The following is a 23,260-nucleotide window of genomic DNA, read 5'->3' as shown; positions in this document are numbered from 1 at the left end:
TTATAGAATGTTTCTCTTAAACTTACCGGGTTTTCTTTTTACTTAAGTTGAAGATGTTTGCACTGTCTGCTGGGTTGACATTTTTAAGACACTACATCAAGTACTGTCAACTATAGATGTCTCCTGTTTCTTGCTTAAGATATTCTTATCAATCTCTTGCCATGTCGACATAACTATACCTGTACTTGCACCTGATTATTCTAATTAAGCGATTTGACGGCCTCACCTGAACTATAGAGAGTTCTTATATGTCCCGTTATCCCTATGTTCTTATGTTTGACTACACTAACCAGCAACTGATTTAGGTATTAATTATGCTCACGGTTATTCATTTACTTAACTGTTTACACGTGAAAAGGTTGGAGTAATTATACTTTTATGCGTCCAAAGGATCATTGAAAGAGACATTAACGACACCTCGACCTCAGGCACGGATTATGATACGGTCGTCGTGTGAAAGGAAATGACGGGAAAAACCAGCGACTCTCTGAATTAATGAGAGATTAATTAACATACATAATCAGAACACGATATTCTGCTGATTTATCCATGCTCAGCCTTTCCCCTAAACTTGGTTCAATTTTGCGGTTATTCCCTGCATGTGCCCTTAGTGTGTCTGCCCTACTGTATTACTGCTGCAATGTTTCCTCACTGTCTTATATGAATATGTGTATGGGTGTAACTGAGAGCTGCTAGAGCGAGAGTGAAGAAAATGAAACTCAGAATGTGTGTATGAAAGAGAGAGAAAGAGAGAAAGAGAGAGAGAGAGAGAGAGAGATCCCCCTCGTAAGGACGAAATCGTTTTTCTGAGCACTGAAGTAAATAACATAGGCTGCAAAAGAAAAATTACCATGTGATAGAGGGTAACTTCCCCGAGGCGAGTGGCTGAATGATGGTGAACACCTGCACCTCGCTTAAAATGGGAGGGACTGTCATTTGTATGTTGAATTTGTGGACCTGGTGGTGACCACACTTACAGCAGGTTCCTGAAACACGTGCTCACACCAACAGTCCCAATACACAGATTGACACATATGCGAGTAAACAAACACGTACACAGATACGCTTACACACACACACACACACACACACACACACACACACTCACACACACACACACACACTCTCACACACACACACACACACACACACACTCTCTCACACTCTCTCTCACACACACACACACACACACTCACACACACACACACACACACACACACACACACTCACTCTCTCTCTCACACACACACACACACACACACACACACTATACCCACCCCATACGGGCCAACATGTAGGTAAGTGAGCTGGGTTAGGTATGTACACAGGTGAGACAGGTACTCAAGTGACGGGGGGCAGCACTACGGGAACTTATACCCCCCTCTGTGTTAACCCTCACATCCCAACTGAGTCTTCCATACATATCTGCTCTGCTAAACCTCATAATTATTCCTTAAGTTATTCTTCCAAATGTCGGTGTGTGTGTCGCGTCACCTACACTCTGACCTCTTCTAAACACTATACCAGTTTCATCTAGAAGTTACTCAGTCCAGTCCTAACTTAACCCTAACCTAACCTAACCTAACCTAACCTAACCTAACCTAACCTAACCTAACCTCTTCTAAACACTATACCAGTTTCATCTAGAAGTTACTCAGTCCAGTCCTAACTTAACCCTAGCATCACCTAAGCCCTGACTTCACCTAAACCCTAACTTCACTTAAAGCCTCACTTCACCTATATCCTAACTTCACCTAAACCTTAACTTTACCTAGATCCTAACTTCACCTATATCCAAACTTCACCTGAACCCTAACTTCACCTATATCCTGACTTCATCTAAACCCTGAGTACTGTACTGAACATTATCCTGCTTCTGTTTACTTTATTAATCCTTCCTTCTGATATCATTAGTGTGGTCTTGTCATTAACCCATACAAATACAGTAATGCTTTAAAATATGTGTTATGTTGGTGTGTGTGTGTTATGTTGGTGTGTGGGTGTTATGTTGGTGTGTTGGTGTTATGTTGGTGTGTGTGTGTTATGTTGCTGTGTTGGTGTTATGTTGGTGTGGTAGTGTTATGTTGGTGTGGTAGTGTTATGTTGGTGTGTTGGTGTTATGTTGCTGGGCGTGTTATGTTGGTGTGTTGGTGTTATGTTGGTGTGTGTGTTATGTTGGTATGTTGGTGTTATATTGGTGAGTTATGAAGTTGGTGCTCTTGTAATTCAATGATATGCATGTAACGTGTGTGTGTGTGTGTGTGTGTGTGTGTGTGTGTGTTTTTGTTATGTTCGTGACAAATTGTGTTTGTAATTTGTTGTTTTGGTAAAATATTATATTTGTAATGTTTGTGCGTTTGTAATACGTGTGTGTGTTTGCAATGTGGTGTTTGAAATAATTGTTGTAATATGTTGAGTCATGTAACGCTTCCATGTTATATTTTTTAATGTTTGTCTTTGTTATATTAGTGTGTTTGTCATTTGTTGGTTAAGCTGTTTGGATGTGTATCGCGTCTTCAACATCTTGAGGTCTTGAGTATTTTTTTAGTCATGAATATATTTATTGTTATTATATGGCATTAGTTTCATCATATATTTTTCAGCGTTATGTTTGCGACCCAGTGTGACGTCACAGTGTGTTTACCTCGATGGGTTCTACATATCTCACACTGTTTACACTTTCTTGAATTTATCTCTGTTGTTTATGTCTGGTTTAAGTACTTTATGTAATATTAGTATATATTCGACATCTCATCTTCACTGGTCTTATGTTAAATTAAAAACTTTGTATACATTGAAAAATTAAAGAGAAAGTACATGCTGTGTACATCTACTGATATTTATTTACCATATTGGCAAATAGGAAGCCCTTAGTAGTTTATTTCAAAAATAGGTAGCCAATGTTGATATAACTGGAGCGAGTGGGTATGACGATACTGTCTCAGTTATGAAACTACTTGGGTGTTTCTAAGATAATTTTGGTGCGATAATATTCGAAATATTACTGTAACAGTGTTAAAATATTATCACAGAACCTGATAAAATATGCCAACAGTTTTATAAAGTGATGATAAAATATTACTAGAAATTTCAGAAAAATGACTGACATAATGTTGACGCCAACCAATGACATGAGGAGGTATATTTGCTCCAGGAACTCAGTTTAGAAGACACTGTTAATTAAGTAGGAAAATTATGTATTTACCCACTGAACTTTTTTCGTGTTTTATCATGAATTTGTTGAATGGGATTTTTTTTGTATTCACTCCCTATCTATGGTGGTCAGCGCTGACTGTACTCGTGTGTGTATATATATATTAGTGTGTGTGTGTGGGGGGGTGCAATATGACTAATGAACAGTACTCGTATACCTACTGTAGTGTGGTCATCATGACCCCAAGACAAGATATGTCATATTCAAAAGGTCAAAAGTCAGGATCACCAACATGTATGTCAACATATAATTGACACGACTCGAGAACAGTACAGTACAGTACAGTACAGTACAGTACAGTACAGTACGGTATAGTACAGTGCAGTACAATACAGTACAGTACAGTACAGTACAATACAGTACAGTACAGTACAGTACAGTACAAACAGTAAAGTACAGTACAGTACAATGCAATATAGTACAGTACAGTACAATACAGTACAGTACAGTACAGTACAGTACAGTGCAGTACAGTACAGTACAGTGCAGAACAATACAGCACAGTACAGTACATTACAATACAGTACAGTACAATACAGTACAGTACAGTATAGTACAGTACAGTGCAGTACAGTACAGTACAGTACAGTACATTACAATACAGTACAGTACAATACCAGTACAGTACAGTACAGTACCAGTACAGTGCAGTACAGTACAGTACAGTACAGTGCAGTACCAGTACAGTACAGTGCAGAACAATACAGTACAGTACAGTACAACACAGTACAGTACAGTACAGTACAGTACAGTACAGTACAGTACAGTACAGTACAGTACATTACAATACAGTACAGTACAATACAGTACAGTGCAGTACAGTACAGTACAGTACAGTGCAGTACGGTACAGTACAGTACAGTACAGTGCAGTACAATACAGTACAATACAATACAGTACAGTACAGTACAGTACAGTGCAGTACAGTCATTCATCATGAAAATTTTCAGTTCAGGCTTTAAGAGTCAGAGGGGGAGAGGCAATGTTCATAACTATTACATAAATATACCAACCCCCGTCAGTTGTTACCTCGCTCGGGTGAATGATGGCTAAATTACTCGTTCACCCAGCCGGGTAGAATATACTGCCCGCCACCTCGTAATGGTGTTGACATAATACACTGAGTGATTTTTTTTTTAATTACAGCATCAAAGCAAATTTTTCTCTACGCCATACTTCTTAACACTTAAATATTTCTAAATGTTTTGACCATTTCATTAAAAGTGTTTATAATTTTCTGCCCTGCTTCTTGGTGCTTGCGGGGGCTGCAGTCATCGCTCTCCCCTTCTGAGTCAAACAACTTAATAGCGCCTCACCTGAACGTTTGTAAATCAATTATGGCTTAACACACACACACAATACTACTTGTCATATCATTATCAATACGCATATGTCATCAATACTATCACACACACTCCCCATTCATCATACCCCAGTAAATAACTTGTGGGGGAGGTGAGGTGTATGGTGGCCGCGGCTGTGAAGGACCACGTTCGCCAGCTTTTGTACGGTGGAGCGTAAACACGAGCTGAATGTCTCCTGGAGATGCTTAGTCTATTGTCCAACTTTGCGTAATGGAGAGGAAGTGATGGTGATGGTGTGTGTGTGTGTGTGTGTGCTAACTTCTCGCCCACCTTCTCACAGCCACTATCATATACTACAAATTCCAGGCTTCGGGTCCTTACATAAAGTTATATACAAACATAGGAATCGTGGCCGATTTTCGCGGGGTATTGTAAGTTTTCACTGTATATCTCCCTTGAGGAAAAAAGAAGATTTTTATGTTTCATTACGAGTACTTACAGTATTGTAAGAGAAGGTGGAACACGAGGAAGGGGGAGAAATGGAGAAGAGATAGATAGATACTCTGGAAGGAATGAGAGATAGATATACTGACAGAAATAGAACGAGAAGGAAGGAGGGGTAAAAGACATATTACTCAGAGAGAAAGAGAGAGAGAGGGGGAGGGGGGGGGGTGCTATTATGACACTGAAGTGAACAATATTCGTCCTTGTCATATGAAGGTTATCTAATACACTGAGGGGATTGGTAGGTTGTCTAAGCTGTGATTAGGTTAGGTTAGGTTAGGTTAGGTTAGGTCAGGTTAGGCTAGGTTAGGTTGAGTATGATTATGTCAGGTGAGGCCAGGGTAGCTTGTAATGTTGTTTGATGAATCAAATTGTCAATGTACAATTTCGTAAATTTGATGATTCTGTATTAGTATAATTATAATGCCTTCTAGAGAACCAAGATAACACTCGGTTGTATTGATGATGTCACACACGCACATACATACACACACACACACATGTATACACACACACATGTCCACACACATATGTACACACACACAGGTCTTAACACACAAACACATGTACATACACATGTACAGTTGTACACACTACTACTACTACTTTGCTGTCACTCGGAATCGAATATGACGATCATCCAGCTATGAGACAATGATATGAGTTATTAGGGATGTTACCTAGGTTGGTGAGCTCTGAGGTGACTATCGAGGCCGATATGGGACCGACAGGATTGTCCACAGACACGTGTGGAGGGCTACATCTAGTGTAGGAGGGGCAGGGGCAGCGTCTTTCTGATGTTGGCGCTTGTCTGCCTCAGTATGCAGTCGGGCGTTAGTGTGAAGTAATGGTCTCCCAGGTTAGGGGTCGATTTGGCACTTTTTAGGTTTTTCTTAAAACTATCCTTATACCTTTTCAGTTGCCCGCCAGCGTTACGTTTACTATTCGTTAGGTGACTGTAAAGTAGCTGGTTTGGCAGTCTACTGTCGTCCATGTGGGTAACATGGCCAGTCCAGCGTAGTTGTTCATGGATAATGGTAGCCTCGATGTTCCTACAGTTGGTGTCAGCAAGAATACTGGCATTTGTTCTCTTGTCTTCCCAGTGAACTCGGAGGATGGAACGTAGATTACATTGGTGAAAGTTTTCAAGTGCCTTGAGGTGCCTCCTGTATGTGATCCAAGTCTCACTGCCATATAGCAGGGTGGGGAGGACCACACACATGTACACACACACACACACACACACATACACACACACACATGTACACACACACATGTACACTCATATGTACACACATATGTAAATACACACACACATATGCACACACACACACACACACACACACACACACACACACACACACACACCGCATCACAAATATGTTTACAGAGAGATAAAGGCTCAAGCACTGAGGGAATTACAACACTGACAATGACCAGGTACTCAGCCAGACTCCCTTCACACTCGTCAAGGACATTATCCTCTCCAATTCCTCCCCCATCCTCGCCCCTCCCACTTTCCCACAGGGAGTCATTCCCGGGTCATTCCCACCGCCATACATTCCCGGTAATTGGGTGTGACACGTGTCTCCTGGCGGTGATCGGGAATCATCTTTTAATGTCCGCTCTATTAAGTCTGCATTTAGAGGGGAAGGGAAGGGTGGACGAGAGGGGAGTGAAGGAGGTAGTGGAGGGCGTGTGTGTGTGTGTGTGTGTGTGTGTGTGTGTGTGTGTGTGTGTGTGTGTGACCATTTTAAGAATTGTGGTGGGCGTTGTCAACCTTTTTTCTAAAACCACATTTTATTATCACAACACCTGGTTTGATATTCATCGTTCATAATGCTTCTGTTGCCAAATAAATGTTCATTGTTGTTTTTAGTAGTAGTAGTTGTAGTAGTAGTGGTAGTAGTAGTAGTAGAAGTGGACACCAGCGAAGTTAATAAGATCCGTAGGTCCATTACAACAGATCGGCAGAACTGCCCAAATGACATGTTGCAGCAACTATTGCTGCTGGTTCCAGAAAATTTGACAAAAAAAGTAGCTATAGCGCAGGAGGTGGGCGCCTCGAACTGGCTAACTACGTTACCGATAAGGGCAAATGGTTTCAGCCTTAACAAACAAGAATTTACAGATGCCATTGTTCTAAGGTACGGTTAGCCAGTAGATGGTTTGCCCTCCCAATGCGTGTGTGGCTATTCCTATGATGGCGATCACGCCATGGTTTGCAAGAAGGGGGGCTTCATATGCATGAGGCATGACGAGGTAAGGGATCTCACAGCAAACATGTTGAAGGAAATCTGTCGGGACGTCATGGTAGAACCGACCCTCCTTCCACTGGATGGCGAGATCTTCCAACACAGGACTTCAAACACATCTAACGAAGCCCGTGTGGACGTCAGTGCTCGAGGATTCTGGACGCGGGGACAGCGAGCTTTCTTCGACATCAGGATTTTTGATCCCATGGCCGTTTGTCACCGTAACCTAGCTCTCGATGCTGCGCATAGGAGGAACGAGAACGACAAGAGAAGGGCATATGGGGAGAGAATTCAAAATGTTGATCAAGGCAGCTTCACTCCTCTAGTGTTCACAACCTCTGGTGGGATGGGCCCAAGTGCAAGATGTTTCTACGCCAGACTCGCGGAGCTGATCTCCGAACAGAAGCAGCAGCCCAGAAGTTATGTCACAGCCTGGATGAGATGTCGACTGTCCTTCTCTCTCCTTCGGTCGGCTTTGCTCTGCCTCAGGGGAACGAGAGCTTCTGCCCCTACTCCGACAACTGCTGCAGATATCGACTATGAGGCTACAGTCACTGAATGCCGCATAGATCTGCGGCTCAACTAATTTAACACAGATAGGATAGTTTCTTATGTATTAGGATATTTAATATTAAGGTAAATAAATGGTGGCGAAGGTGTGGCTATTGGGGGAGGCTGGAGGCCACGTAAAAAAAATGTAGTAGTAGTAGTAGTAGTAGCTAGGATAGCTACTTATATATTAGGATGTTTAATATTAAGGTAATAAAATGGTGGCGAAGAGATGGCTATTGGGGGAGGCTGGAGGCCATTAAAAAAAGTAGTAGTAGTAGTTGTAGTAGTAGCAGTAGTAGTAGTAGATCATCATTACTATTCATTCGTCAACATCTTAATCAACATTGTTATTATTGGTTTTACTACTACAAGGCAACTGTTTCTAAATAATGTAGCAATAATGTGAGTAGGTTACAGAAATACTCTGAATGCCGAATGTTAGTGATAAGGTTGTATAATTTTAACGATACAACCTTTCATTCCATTTATAAATTACCGCAATCCAAAATAAACTTACTTGAAATATATTTCAGGGAATTTGTGGGATATACAATTAACAGGTATAATATTTGTACGATATTGACACAGCCGCGGCATTACACGTATAATATACATATGTGTGCAGGTGTGTACCGACTAGTGCTTTATGACGACGTAAAGTGGTGCAGGTGTTCCGTGTTTGTTTACACACGACCAGGAGTCCATGTGGTTAGTGCTCGGCTGATAACTCACACCTCCCACACACTCCTCTCCGGTTATCTTCACTAAATCGATCCTTGAAACTTCTCTACTTTTATCAGTAACAGTTCGAACGAGGTAGATATAGTTGTGATTTACGATAATGATAATAATAGCTTGACGTTTTTAAGATGTGAAGGATAGAATAACCTTGGTGTAGTGTATGTTTATACTCAGCTTCGTGTTAATCACCGCAGCACCTGGTTGACTCCTCTGGGTGAGTGTTGAGGTAATATTGACGTGCAGGACGAAGCCATTAACTCGTGTATACATCCGGACACGCTGGCAGAAATTTATGGAGCTAGAAGTGAAGTAGAGAATTTGTTGACTTGTATTCATCACTTATCTTTGCGGGCCTATAAGTATGCGCTACAAGACTATCACAGTGTGATTTCCACCTTCAGGTTTTCCGTTATTTAATATACTGAATTATGTTTTGCGTATGTCCAACCACATGTGGAACGTTTACACTAATCCTGCACCACCATACTCTACTTGGTTAACCATGACACCTGCACTATCACCCACTGTACTGTCTTATTATACACGGCTGTCACCACTGTATTTTGTATTACTGTTCGTATGACTGTATACAGTTTAGTATGAGATGATGTAAATAAAGATAAGTAAAAAAAAATTATATTCCTAGAACTTAACATTGTGGAACAGAATGGAACAATTTATTTACAGTTTTTATTTATGCTTACAGAGATGTTTACTAGAATATACATATATATATATATATATATATATATATATATATATATATATATATATATATATATATATATATATATATATATATATATATATATATATATATATATATATATATATATATATATCGGGCCAATGAATTATATATATATATATATATATATATATATATATATATATATATATATATATATAAATTACGCTGCCCCTTAATTTACTTTAATATCCTGGTTCTAGGCTTAACCAAACAAAAAAAAGTGAATTAAATCAAAAGGGAATAAAAATAAATAAAGTAAACCTTTACGAATTTAATAAAATTAAATACTAACACAATAAAGAGCCTCGTAGACTGTCACAACAAATTGATTCACTATCGAAATAATACAAATGATACTAAAAAATCGAAACATCAAAAGAACTGCTTAAACATATAGAATAAAAATAAAGCACTGGATTAAGTTAACACTGCATAAACATATAAAATAACTGACACGGAAATTAACTATAGTGAAACAACACTGAATTACTTAAATGTAACTAAGCAAGCACTGATGGACACATAAGAGACATGAATAGGTACTCACATAGTTATATCACATTGGTGGTGACAGGAACAACACAGAAATAAAATAAAGTATAAGTAACAGGTGACGGGAGTCACTCAAAAGAACGTGGACTGAATGACAGGAGGACTGGACTGAACTCCGTCTGCTGGTGGGTACTATATATAAGGTCGGCTCCCGCCAGTGCGACAAGCCCGTGAAACATGGGTCATTTAACGATGCAGATGGTCGTTAGAGAAACAAAGAATGCTTGTTACAATACTAAATGAAGAAATAAGATGGGCTTGAACAAATAATAACAGTTAAAACCTTAACAGCACAGGGTAAGGTGACTAGATTATATAATAGTAAATATAACACATCATTACAGGAATAATATGGAACAACATGGAAGCATGTTATAAAAAATAATAGAAAAATACGACACGGTCGTAACAATATATATATATATATATATATATATATATATATATATACCTTATATTATACACATGTTGGTCGTTTGACAGCAAAAAGTAACTTAGAATATGTATACTGCTAAAATCTTCAAGTAATCCCGTTCTCGAACCAATTCATTAATTTTCTTGTACATGTTCCTAAGTGAAAATATAAATCTGGTGACGGTATAGCTAGTTTCGGAATTACAATACAGTAAAGTCGTTTCAGAAACTGCAATACAGTAAAAAATTAGTAAGAATACAGGAGTTTCAGGACTTTATGTAGTCTAAATACACACATCATTACTGTCAAGGTTTAAATACTCCTCACGGGTCATTTAACCTGGTCAATGTGAACTTTGACAGGACTAAATCAATGTTTCTTCGAGCGTATTAGTGAGCAATCAGATTCTGTACGCTGTCCAAAACCCGACCACACGCACCAGTCCGGGACATCCCCCTCCGTCTAGACCCTCCACAACACCCTACACCCCGCCCCACAACGCACACGTTCAGCACATGCCCCTCCAATACACTTCAAGGCAGCTCCTTCTACCTAGTCCCTGCAACACCTTCCTCATACCCCCTCCATGCCCCCACCTAGTTTCTGCACCAAGTATCTACACGCCTTCATCCATCCCTCCTCTTTCGCTCCTTCCACAGCCATATATGCCTCTCCACAAATTCGTCCCTGCCTCAGTCCCTGGCTACCCACGCCTTACTCCACAGCTCCTCCACTCGGTCTTTCACGCCTCCCACAACACTAACCATAGCACTTGTTGTTTTTATTTATTAATTCGCCACTTATCAACTCATCAGCCGTTCAGCCAGTTGGTCTATCAAATGTCTTAGTACAGAAGGAAACCGGAGTCCGGAAAACCTTTGATACTTGATAGGGTAACATTCTTCTCACTTGTGTCCGGGCCAAGCAGGACTCAAACCCCTTACATATTAGTAAGAGACACGCGCTTTACCGCTGTACCACCAACACTCCTTCACCACGCCCCTCTATCCCTCCCCAACATCCTCTGTCACATCCCTCCACACGTCCATCCTATGCCACACCCTTCCACACGTCCCTCCTGTGTCACACCTCTCCACACGTCCCTCCTACCGCACCCCTCCCCACATGCCACATCTGTCACACCACTCCCCATGTCCCTCCTCTGCCATATCCCTCCCTACGTCCATTTTTTTATCACCCTTCTCCCTCCTTCTCAACGCCCTTCTCGTCATAAACCTATCCCTTCCTCCTCACGCCCCCCCCCCTAGTCATATCTTGCCTCCTTCACTCCCTACGCGCCTCCCTCTCTCTTTCACCACACCTCTCTTACCACATCCCTCCCTTTCTCACTCCCCATGCCCCCCTTCTGTCACACCTCTCCGTCACTACCCACGCCCCTCCTATGTCACACCCCTCCTTTCCTCCCCACGCCCTTTGCCCGCCGACACTCCCTCCATCACCCCCTCCCTCCCCCACCGTCACAAACCATCACTCTAACTCCAGAATTTGTCGCCTGTGGTTCCTCTATGGTGGTCATCATAATACGAGTGATGTATCGCGTCGCCGTGAGTGAAAGCTTCTGGGACAGGGACCTCTCGCGCGGACAGCCCCCACTAAATTTAACCACGACCCCCAAAACCGCGAACTTATGTTGTCTTTGTCGCATTTTACTTCTCGTAGGGGAAGAGGGAGGGGAGAGGAGGGCAGGGTACGGGATGGTTGGCGTTCCACACACACACACACACACACACACCGCAGTGACTTCTCTCGCTCTCAACTGAATCGCTCCGCTCAAGACCACCACTTTCCGCCTGGGTCTATTTGGTCCTTATTTCACGGGTGCGGAAGGGCGTATGTCGGGGATGTTTCCCACGGTGTGTTAGAACCACTCTGCCCTCCAGGGTGGCCCCCGAGATGGGTCCATGGCCCATTGGAGGTACATGAGTACGAATAATGGCCCCCGCTCGTGGGTATATTATAGAGGCTTAACACTCCGCTGCTTCGTCAAGCCTCTAACGTGTGGTGGTGGTGATGGTGGTGATGGTGGTGGTGTGGCGGCGGTGCTAAGGATGGTAATGCAAAGTGTTGTGGTGCTGAGGATGGTGATGTAATGATGGTGCTGAGGATAGTCATGTAATGATGGTGCTGAGGATAGTCATGTAATGATGGTGCTGAGGATAGTCATGTAATAGTGGTGTTGTGGTGCTGAAGATGGTGATGTAATGGTGGTGTTATGGTGCTGAAGATGGTGATGTAATGGTGGTGTTGTGGTGCTGAGGATAGTGATGTAATGATGGTGTTGTGGTGCTGAGATGGTGATGTAATGATGGTGCTGAGGATAGTCATGTAATGATGGTGCTGAGGATAGTCATGTAATAGTGGTGTTGTGGTTGAAGATGGTGATGTAATGAGGTGTTGTGGTGCTGAAGATGGTGATGTAATGGTGGTGTTGTGGTGCTGAGGATGGTAATATAATGGTGGTGTTGTGGTGTTGAGGATGGTGATATAATGGTGGTGTTGTGGTGCTGAAAATGGTGATGTGATGGTGTTTGGTGTTGAGGATAGTGATGTGATGGTGTTGTGGTGTCGAGGATGGTGATGTGATGGTGTTGTGGTGTTGAGGATGGTGATGTGATGGTGTTGTGGTGCTGAAGATTGTGATGTGATGGTGTTGTGTTGAGGATGGTGATGTGATGGTGTTGTGGTGTTAAAGATTGTGATGATGGTGTTGTGGTGTTGAGGATTGTGATGTGATGGTGTTGGTGCTGAAGATTGTGATGTGATGGTGTTGTGGTGGGAGGATTGTGATGTGATGGTGTTGTGGTGTCGAGGATGGTGATGTGATGGTGTTGTGGTGTTGAGGATGGTGATGTGATGGTGTTGTGGTGTTGAAGATGGTGGTATGATAGTGTGGTAGTAATAGTTTGATGGTGGAAGAGTGTCATCAAAAACCTAACGTTAGCTGGTGTGGTAAGGCAGAGGTGTAGTGGTGATATAGTGTTTGTAATTGGTACGCTGGGTTTGGTAGTATTGTTGTGGTGATAGTGTTGATGTTGGTGGTGTGGTGCTGGAGTGATGACAGTGCGATGTTGGTCTAGTGGATGCGATGGAAGTGTTTCTTGGGGCCTGTGTGTTGATGTGGTGAGGTACTGTTTGTGTTTCTTGAATTGGAATTGTGATGTTTGTTAGTGGTGAGAATTGTTTTAAGAAGATTTGGGGTACCGGCAGAGGTGGTAGTTATAGCTTGTTACCTGTAATAACGATAATAATGTCAGTAGTAATTATGATAACGGCAGCTGTAGTAATGGTATCAGTGACAGTAGTAATAAAGGGAGTAATGGTATTAATGGTGTCAGTAGTGGAAGTAATAACACACACACTGAGTTTTGTATACAGTTTCGTATATAGATGGAGTTAATCACACTGGTATTCGTAATAATGATGGTATCTGTAGAAGTAGATTCAGGGTTTAAAACAATAATGAAAAATATATACAAAATAATACATATTATAATGATGAGTGGAAGGTGTGCAGCTCTATACAGATGTAGCTAAGAATTCAATAACCAAATATTCTTTACTCACATCAATATGGGCCAAAAATAATTATGGGACCTAAAGGAAGTGGACTAAAATTATCATACTAAAACTGCGTATTTGGTTATGTTATGATTATAATATTTGTCTTTGTCAATAGTGTACAGTAACTCCATTAAAAACTATGTTTGAAACCTCGAAGTTGACATTGACATTATGTACATTTATTGTGGTACCGTATGTTGTTGGGGTCAAAGGTCGCACACGTCCATCAAACATTAAGGAGTGAAGGTGCGGAAGGTAAATATAAATGCCATTTCCTTCAAATTACACGGCTTCCACTTTGATTATTCTTATCAAAATTCTTATCCAGTCATTTTTTCATGAGAGCTTCAGCTCTCAAAAGAGTCAGGTATGTCACTATTATTATTATATACTATAATATATATATATATATATATATATATATATATATATATATACAGGTGTCCCATAAGTTTCATACATATGGTTTTAACATTGGATTGGTCGGCGTGGTCCTGTGGAGTGGCCTCCCAGATCCCCAGACCTTACCCCACTTGATTTACTTTTGGGGGCATTTGAAGGCCATGTTGTATCAGGAAAAGATACAAAACATAAATCATCTCAAGCAACGTATCACCAACGCCATTACAAGCATAACTCCAGCTGTGCGAACGTGTTCTTCAGCAGTGGAGGACACGCATTGCAGAGTGTTTTCAACAGAATGGTAGTCATGTAGAGCATATTATATAAATAAAAATGGATTTTCATATAAAAAGGTATATTTTTCCTATGTATGAAATTTATGGGACATTCTGTGTATATATTATTAATATATAACCCCTGACTCTGGCTATTGGCTGATAGATATATCACGCAAACCACAAATGAAAAACGTGGATAAGATGTTTAGTATCCGAAATTCGTTTGTTCTCTACATTATTATTCAGCTGCTCAGAAGATGTCTTGAATAAAGCATTTGCCTGCTGTTTCTCTTTTCCCGTGATTTTATAAGTATTTATTTCATACAGATATATATATATATATATATATATATATATATATATATATATATATATATATATCAATAAATGAAAAAAAATAAATTTATACAATCAGGATTTGTTTTGTTCAAACTCTTCAGAGGCAACCGAAAGTTTCGAAGATGTCTTGAATAAAGACAAAGCAAGGTACTCCGTTGTTTTCCTTTTCTCGTGTGATCAAGCAGTACAGCAGTGTTTGTATGTGTGTGTGTGTGTGTGTGTGTGTGTGTGTGTGTGTGTGTGTGTGTGTGTGTGTGTGTGTGTGTGTGTGTGTGTGTGCTATCACGCTGATCCAATTTATAATTTGAAACAGTTATCATGTAATTTGATTAATTTAACGGTTCAGTAATTACTTAATTAAGATACGTGGTATAGGCTATATCTGACTGTGTGGTTGGGTGGGGTGTGTGTACAGTAGCCATTTGTGCTTTACTGTTTTCGCGTCTGTAGATGTGTGTCTGTGTGTGAGTCCGTACGCGTGTGTGTAAGAGCGCACTCTCTATAGTGTGTACACTCCAAAGCGAGGGTGCGTAGGTGTATCGTCAGTGAGGTGTTTTGCCCTTCCTCACCTCCATCATCGTCAACAAGCCCCTGGTGGAGGTGTACAACGGGTGCCTCCTCCGCCCCCCTCCTGCTGGGACGTCTGGCCATCCATCACCCACCATAAAGGCCGCACCACCCACACTTCCGACCACCTCTCTCATCCTTCCTCCCCAGTCCTCAATTTCCCACCTTGGTGGAAGGATTTTAATTCTTTGCGCTCAACTACTTCACACTTCCCTCCCCCCGTAAGGGCTCAATTCTTGAACCCTTCCGGTCGCACAGCCACTCATCTGTCACACAGTGTAAGAGAGTTTCTTTTTCCAGTTCTTTAGGATCACTCAGGCATTCCTTTCTTCATGTAACAAGTTTCAATTGTAAATGAAAGGTTTCATTTCTGGACTTGTTTCTTTAGGAATGGTGAAGCATTTATCCCGCCCTGTTAGAAAAGTATAAATCCTAGCAGAGGGACATCAGCCATGGAGTTCTATAGGATTTTAGTCAAAATTATACATGACATAAGAGCTGCAGTCATTCTGTAGCCAACCAAATTAAACCTTTCCTATTTGTGACTGCTATTTTGACAATGACATACTCCTGAAGTACTGGTGTTAATCCCAGTACTGTGAGGAATGGTGTGAGTGAAGACTTGCACGTGTTAGATGTGGTGGGTGTAGATGGTATGTGTACGAGGTAAGTGTACGGAATAGATATTTTATATAGTAGATGTATGATGGGTGTACATAGGAGGTATGGTGGATGCACATGGTAGGTGCAGAGTATGAGGGAGAACAACTGATGTACGTACACAGAAATAAAGAACGTGGTAAGATGAATGATTCATTGTAAGTGTGAGTAGGAGAGTGTGGGTGATATAAAGACAGACTAGGAAGGGGATCATGCAACAACACATCGGTTCCGACGGCAAGGGAGGAAATGATGGGACTTGTGAAGGGATGGAAGGAGAGTGGGTATTGCGGGGTGGGATGTGGGGGAGAGAGACAGCAGCTGTGTATCAGCCACCAGTATAAAGGTGGAGGTTGTTGAGGGTCACGACCCATGGGAGAAATGGCCACGACCAAGAGACCATCTGGCCACGATTCAGGGGCCACGGCCTGGGACCACCTGGCCATGACCCGAAGATCACCCAGCGACGATCTAGGGACCACCTGGACATGACCTGCAAATCACCTGGCCACGACCTGGGTATCGACTGGCCACGACCTGCGGATCACCTAGTTACGACCTGGGTATCAACTGGCCACTACCCGAGAGACCACTTAACCATAACGTTCATTTCTCGGAAACTCAACACAGTGAATGGTCTAAATCTGTTTGAGTCCCGATGCATTCGACTCCAGTGTTTGTGTAAGAGTAAGAGTTTATAAAATTATAAGAGACACATATTTTATATAACTATATAACCTTCAACTCACAGTGTTCAGTGTTGTGCAGTGTATCAGAGAAATATCAACAGTTACTAACGCACAGAATTTTGCTTCACGTTAGGAGGCGACAGAACAAGTCGGAAATTTCAGCGTGTTTACGAGGAGTCAATTAATATTAGTAGACTGCTATTTTTTTTACTATAGTTTCACCCCTGTAAAGCGTGACGGTGATCCACAGACACAGTGGGTGTCTCTAAGTGGTCCACGTAAAGTACAGTACATGAAAGGTTAGAAGCCCTTGCTCTATACTGACGCGGGCACTACGATAGGTTAGTTACGATTCCGTTTGTTTGTCTCTCGTTTCTGAAATTTCTAAAACAAAAAGTAGATGATTACAGAGAAGCTTTAATTTAAATCGCACTCAAGATAACAGTTGCATGTTTTGAGTCTATGACTAAATTCAATTAAGGTCGTCACATAGAATGTAGTGTAGCTAATAATTATATATTTTTATTTTGCTATTTTTGGTAAAGAAATTAATTAAACCTGTACAATCAAGCCAAAAAATTTTTATTTGGAAGTTAGAGGCACAAAAAACAGTAAATTAAAGCACAAAAACGATATAAGGATTCTATAGGTGATTTACAGCCCGACAAAGATTATATCTAATTTCCATGACACCACAAGAATATATTGTATACTGTGTATCATTATAACATCAACTATATCACATATTAACATCAAACATAGACGAGTACAGTAGTATATATCGCCTTCTGCCGCATGTTGGCAACAAAGGGTTTTACCACATGTTGTCAACGCACCAGAGTACCAATTACAAAACTTATAAGAGTAGTTGTGAGATCAAGCAAAGTCAGCCGGCACCAGCAACAGCAGGGGCATGACAGCGGCACCACTCAAGTTGTGAGTGTTGAGTGACACGACCAGAACCACGCCCTCCCTGACCCCATCCACACCTCTTACAGTTTACCCCACTCCCTCCACTCTCTTCCCATTAACACTAACTCCTCCCTATCCTTCATACCACAAATACCCTTCCTAACCTTACACCCAACCCCACTCACTACCTCCTATCCTTATAACCAACCCCACGTAAATCCTCCTACCCTTACACCCTTCCCCACTCCTACACTTACACCCATCCAACTCTTCCCATCACCGTCCCCTTCTACACTTCCCATCCTTCCCCCGCCAATTCTTCCCATCACCGCCCCCTCCTGCTTTCCCATCCCAGCCTTTTCCCTCTGCCCCATCTTATTTCTCTACAGTCAAGCCCATTCTCACCCACCTTCACTCTATCCGGCTCAACAACCTTTCTTCTCCGGCTACTTTCTCTCTTCCTGTGTGTTGGTCATTCGTTTTCTTCCAGATATTCTCTTCCCTCTCACACGCGCCAAGATGGAAAACTACAACCAGACCCACGCACGAGAAGTATGACTCATTATTCCTCTATTGATGGTGGCGGAGGCATAAAAGTTAATGCTACTAATATTGATACAGTACTTAATAATAATAATAATAATAATAATAATAATAGGAAGAAGAATTATAATAATAAGGAAAAACAATGCAGGTTATAATAAAAGTAAAAATAACACTAATTATAATAAATAGAAACATAAATAACTGAGTATAATCCTCGGTAACTTGTACTATCTCAAGTGCACACACCAACCAATCCCGAGAATCTCAGATGGTGGCGTTCCTAAAACTTATCCTTTGTGTTCGTACGACGTCGCCTCCAAAGAGCACCCATATGATGGAGTCATGGCAGTACAAGCGAGTGAGTGGGACGTGACGGCTGCAAGGAGAGAGTAAATAGGCGGTGGGTCTCTGCTGCTCACCACAACCACACCGTCTGCCAGACACTGTATTACCTCCTCAGTCCTCACACAAAGTTCTTTCCCTCCAAGTTACGCGCCCTCCAGCCGATGGTTTGCCTCCTTACCGCCTCTCTCTGTCTCTTCCATTCTTCTTTCTCACTTCTTTGTTGGCTCCTTATCCTTGTCTTTAGTCTCCAGTGTCTAGGGTTAAGGGGAAAAAGACTGTGAGGAAGGCGTTGGTCGTCCATAAAGAGAACCGCAACCCGTCACTGCAATGCTTTGGAACCTGGAATGTCTGCGGTGTACTTGGTGGTTGGAACTGGAATGCCGAATGTCTTGTGATGAGCTGCGGTGGACTGAGCCAGTGACTCATTCGTAGCTGGAATGTTGGGTGGCCTGGTTCTCCTCACCTCGATGACGACGACGACAAGCAAATACATTATATAAATAAATAACAAGATGAACGGTGACAATAATTCCCTCCGTTATATAATCCAAGTGGCAGTCATCAAACATCTGTTAACAGTTTTAACTCGGTGCCAGGCAGACCGACGACATTGTACCTGACACATGGTAGACACTGTACCTGACACATGGTAGACACTGTACCTGACACATGCAGACACTGTACCTGACACATGGTAGACACTGTACCTGACACAGGCAGACACTGCACCTGACACATGGTAGACACTGTACTGACACATGGCAGACACTGCACCTGACACATGGTAGACACTGTACCTGACACATGGTAGACACTGTACCTGACACATGGTAGACACTGTACCTGACACATGGTAGACACTGTACCTGACACAAGGCAGACACTGCACCTGACACATGGTGGTGACACTGTACCTGACACATGGCAGACACTGTCCCGACACATGGCAGACACTGTACTGACACAAGGCAGACACTGCACCTGACACATGGTAGACACTGTACCTGACACATGGCAGACACTGTACCTGACACATGATAGACACTGTACCTGACACATGGTAGACACTGTACCTGGGACACATGGTGACACTGTACCTGACACATGGCAGACACTGTACCTTGACACAAGGCACACTGCACCTGACACATGGTAGAGACTAGCCCACACATGGCAGACACTGTACCTGCACATGGTAGACACTGCCTGACCATGTAACCACCTGACACAAGGCAACCTAACTGACACAAGGCAGACACTGTACCTGACACATGGTAGACACTGTACCTGACACATGGTAGAGACTGTACCTGACACATGGTAGACACTGTACCTGGCCACATGGTAGACTGTACTGACACATAGTAGACACTGTACTGACCATGGCAGACACTATAACTGACAAAAGGCAGACACTGCCTGGACACATGGTAGAGACTGTAACACACATGGTGAGAGACACTGTACCTGACACATGGGAAATTGTACCTGACACATAGTAGACACTGTACCTGACACATGGTAGACACTGTACCTGACACATGGTAGAGACTGTACCTGAACACTAGACACTGTACCTGACACATGGACATTACCTGACACATGGTAGACACTGTACCTGACACATGTGAGACTGTACCACACATAGTAGACACTGTACCTGACACATGGTAGACACTGTACCCACACATAGACTGTACCGACACATGGTAAACACTGTACCTGACACATGGTAGACCATTTACCTGACACATGGTACACTTACCTGACACATGGTAGACACTGTACTGACGCATGGTAGAGACTGTACCTGACACATGGTAGAGACTGTACTGACATATGGTAGACACTGTACTGGCATATGGCAGACACTGCACCTGACACATGGCAGACACTGTACTGGACACATGGCAGACACTGCACATACATGCAGTAGACACTGTACCTACACATGGCAGACACTGTGCCTGACACATGGCAGACACTGTACCTGACACATGGCAGACACTGTACCTGACACATGGCAGACACTGTGCCTGACACATGGCAGACACTGTACCTGACACATGGCAGACACTGTACCTGACACATGGCGTAGATTGTAACCTAATTTGTCCCCCTTTCCATTTCCACTTTCCCCGTTTCCTCTATGTTCCCTTCCTCTGTATATTCCCCTTCCCTGTATGTTCCCCTCCTAGTGTTCCTTCCCTGTATGTTCCCTTTCCCTGTATGTTCCCCTTCCCCTAGTGTTCCCCTTCCTCTGTATGTTCCCCTTCCCGAGTGTTCCCTTCCCCTGAGTGTTCCCTTCCTCTATGTTTCCCTTCCTCTATGTTCCTTCCCTGAGTGTTCCCTTCCCTGTGTTCCCTCTCTTTATGTTCCCTTCCCTGAGTGCTCCTTCCTCTATGTTTCCTCCTCTTTATGTTCCCCCTCTACCCCTTCCCCTGAGTGTTCCCTTCCTCTCTATGTTTCCTCTCCTCTTTATGTTCCCCTTCCCTGAGTGTTCCCTTCCCTGATTGTTCCCTTCTCGTTATGTTCCCTTTCCCTGAGTGTTCCCTTCCCTGAGTGTTCCCCTTCCTCTCTATGTTCCCTTCCTCTTTGTGCCTCCTCTGAGTGTTCCCTTCCCCTATGCCCCTTCCTCTCTATGTTTCCCTTCCTCTTATGTTCCCCTTCCAGTCCCTCCTGAGTGTTCCCTTCCCTGTTGTCCCCTTCCTCTTTATGTTCCCTTCCTGAGTGTTCCCCTTCCCTGAGTGCTCCCTCTCTATGCCCTTCCCTAGTGTTCCCCTTCCCTGAGTGTTCCCCTTCCCGAGTGTCCCTTCCTCTCTATCCTTCCCTTCCTTTCCCCAGTGTTCCTTCCTGAGTGTTCCCCTTCCCTCTATGTTCCCTTCCTTATGTTCCCTTCCCTGAGTGCCCTTCCCCGAGTGTTCCCCTTCCCTGAGTGTTCCTCCTTCCCCTGAGTGTTCCTTCCCTGAGTGTTCCCTTCCCCTGAGTGTTCCCTTCCTCTCTATGTTTCCCTTCCTATTTATGTTCCCTTCCCTTGAGTACCCTCCCCTGAGTGTTCCCCTTCCTCTTTATGTTCCCTCTTTATGCTCCCTTCCCTGAGTGTTCTCCTTCCCTGAGTGCCTTCCCCTAGTGCCCTTCCTCTATGTTCCTTCCTCTTATTTCCTCCCCGGTCCTTCCTGAGTGTTCCCCTTCCTCTCTATGTTCCCCTTCCCTGAGTGTTCTCCTGAGTTTCTCCTTCCCTGAGTGTTCCCTTCCCCTAGTGTTCCCTTCCCCAGGCCCCCGAGTGTTCCCTGCCCTAGTGTTCCCCTTCCCCTGAGTGTTCCCTTCCCTGAGTGTTCTTCCCTGAGTGTTCCCTTCCTCTCTATGCTTCCCTTATGTTCCCCTAGTGTTCCCTTCCCTGAGTGTTCCCCTTCCCCAGTGTTCCTTCCTGAGTGTTCCCTTCCCTGAGTGTTCCCCTTCCCTGAGTGTTCCTGTTCTCTCCTGTTTCCCTTCCTTTATGTCCCTTCCCCTAATTCCCCCTGGAGTGCCCTTCCCATGTTCTCCCCTAGTGTTCCCTTCCTCTCTATGTTCCTTCCTTTTATGTTCCCCTTCCTGGAGTGTTCCCTTCCCTGAGTTTTCTCCCTTCTTCCCGAGTGTTCCTTCCCTGAGTGTTCCCTCCCCTGATCCTCTTCCCTGAGTGTTCCCTGCCCTGAGTGTTCCCTTCCCCTGAGTGTTCTCCCGTTCCCCTTCCTGAGTGTTCTCTCCCCAGTGTTCTCCTGAGTGTTCCCCTCCCCTGAGTGTTCCCTTCCTTTCTATGTTCCCTTCCTCTTTATGTTCCCTGGTCCCTTCCCTGAGTGTTCCCCTTCCCTGAGTGTTCTCCTTCCCCTGAGTGTTCCCTTCCCTGAGGTTCCTTCCCAGTTCTCCTTCCTGAGTTTCTCCTTCCCTAGTGTTCCCTTCCTAGTGTTCCTTCCCTGAGTCCCTCCCCTTACCCCTCCTCTATGTTTCAGTTCCTATTTATGTTCCCTTCCCTTTAGTCCCCCTTCCTAGTGTTCTTCCTTTATGTTCCCTTCCTTTATCCCCTTCCCCTGAGTGCCTCCTTCCCGAGTGTTCCCCCTTCCCTGAGTGCCCTTCCTCTATGTTTCTCCTCTTTATGTTCTCCCTGAGTGTTCCCCTTCCCTGAGTGTTCCCCTTCCTCTCTATGTTCCTCCCTGAGTGTTCTTCCTCTCTATGTTCCCCTTCCTCTTTATGTTCCCCTTCCCTGAGTGTTCCCCTTCCCCGAGTGTTCCCCTTCCCTAGTGTTCTCTCCTGAGTGTTCCCCTCCCCTGAGTGTTCCCTTCCCTAGTGTTCCCTCCTGAGTCCCTTCCTGAGTGTTCCCCTTCCCTGAGTGTTCCCTTCCCCTAGTGTTCCCTTCCTAGTGTTCCCCTTCCTCTCTATGTTCCCTTCCCTGAGTGTTCCCTTCTCTCTATGTTCCCTTCCTCTTTATGTTCCCTTCCCTGAGTGTTCCCTTCCCTGAGTGTTCCCTTCCCTGAGTGCCTTCCCCTAGTGTTCTGCCCCTGAGTGTTCCCTTCCCTGAGTGTTTCCTCCTTCCCTGAGTGTTCCCTCCCTGAGTGTTCCCTTCCCTAGCCCCTCCCCTGTGTTCCCCTGAGTGTTCCTTCCCAGTGTTCCTTCCCTGA

Source organism: Homarus americanus, unplaced genomic scaffold (genome assembly GCF_018991925.1).
Source record: "Homarus americanus isolate GMGI-L3 unplaced genomic scaffold, GMGI_Hamer_2.0 scaffold51859, whole genome shotgun sequence".
Taxonomy (NCBI): domain Eukaryota; kingdom Metazoa; phylum Arthropoda; class Malacostraca; order Decapoda; family Nephropidae; genus Homarus; species Homarus americanus.
The sequence above is the reverse complement of the archived record's forward strand: the minus strand, read 5'-3'. Positions refer to the sequence as shown.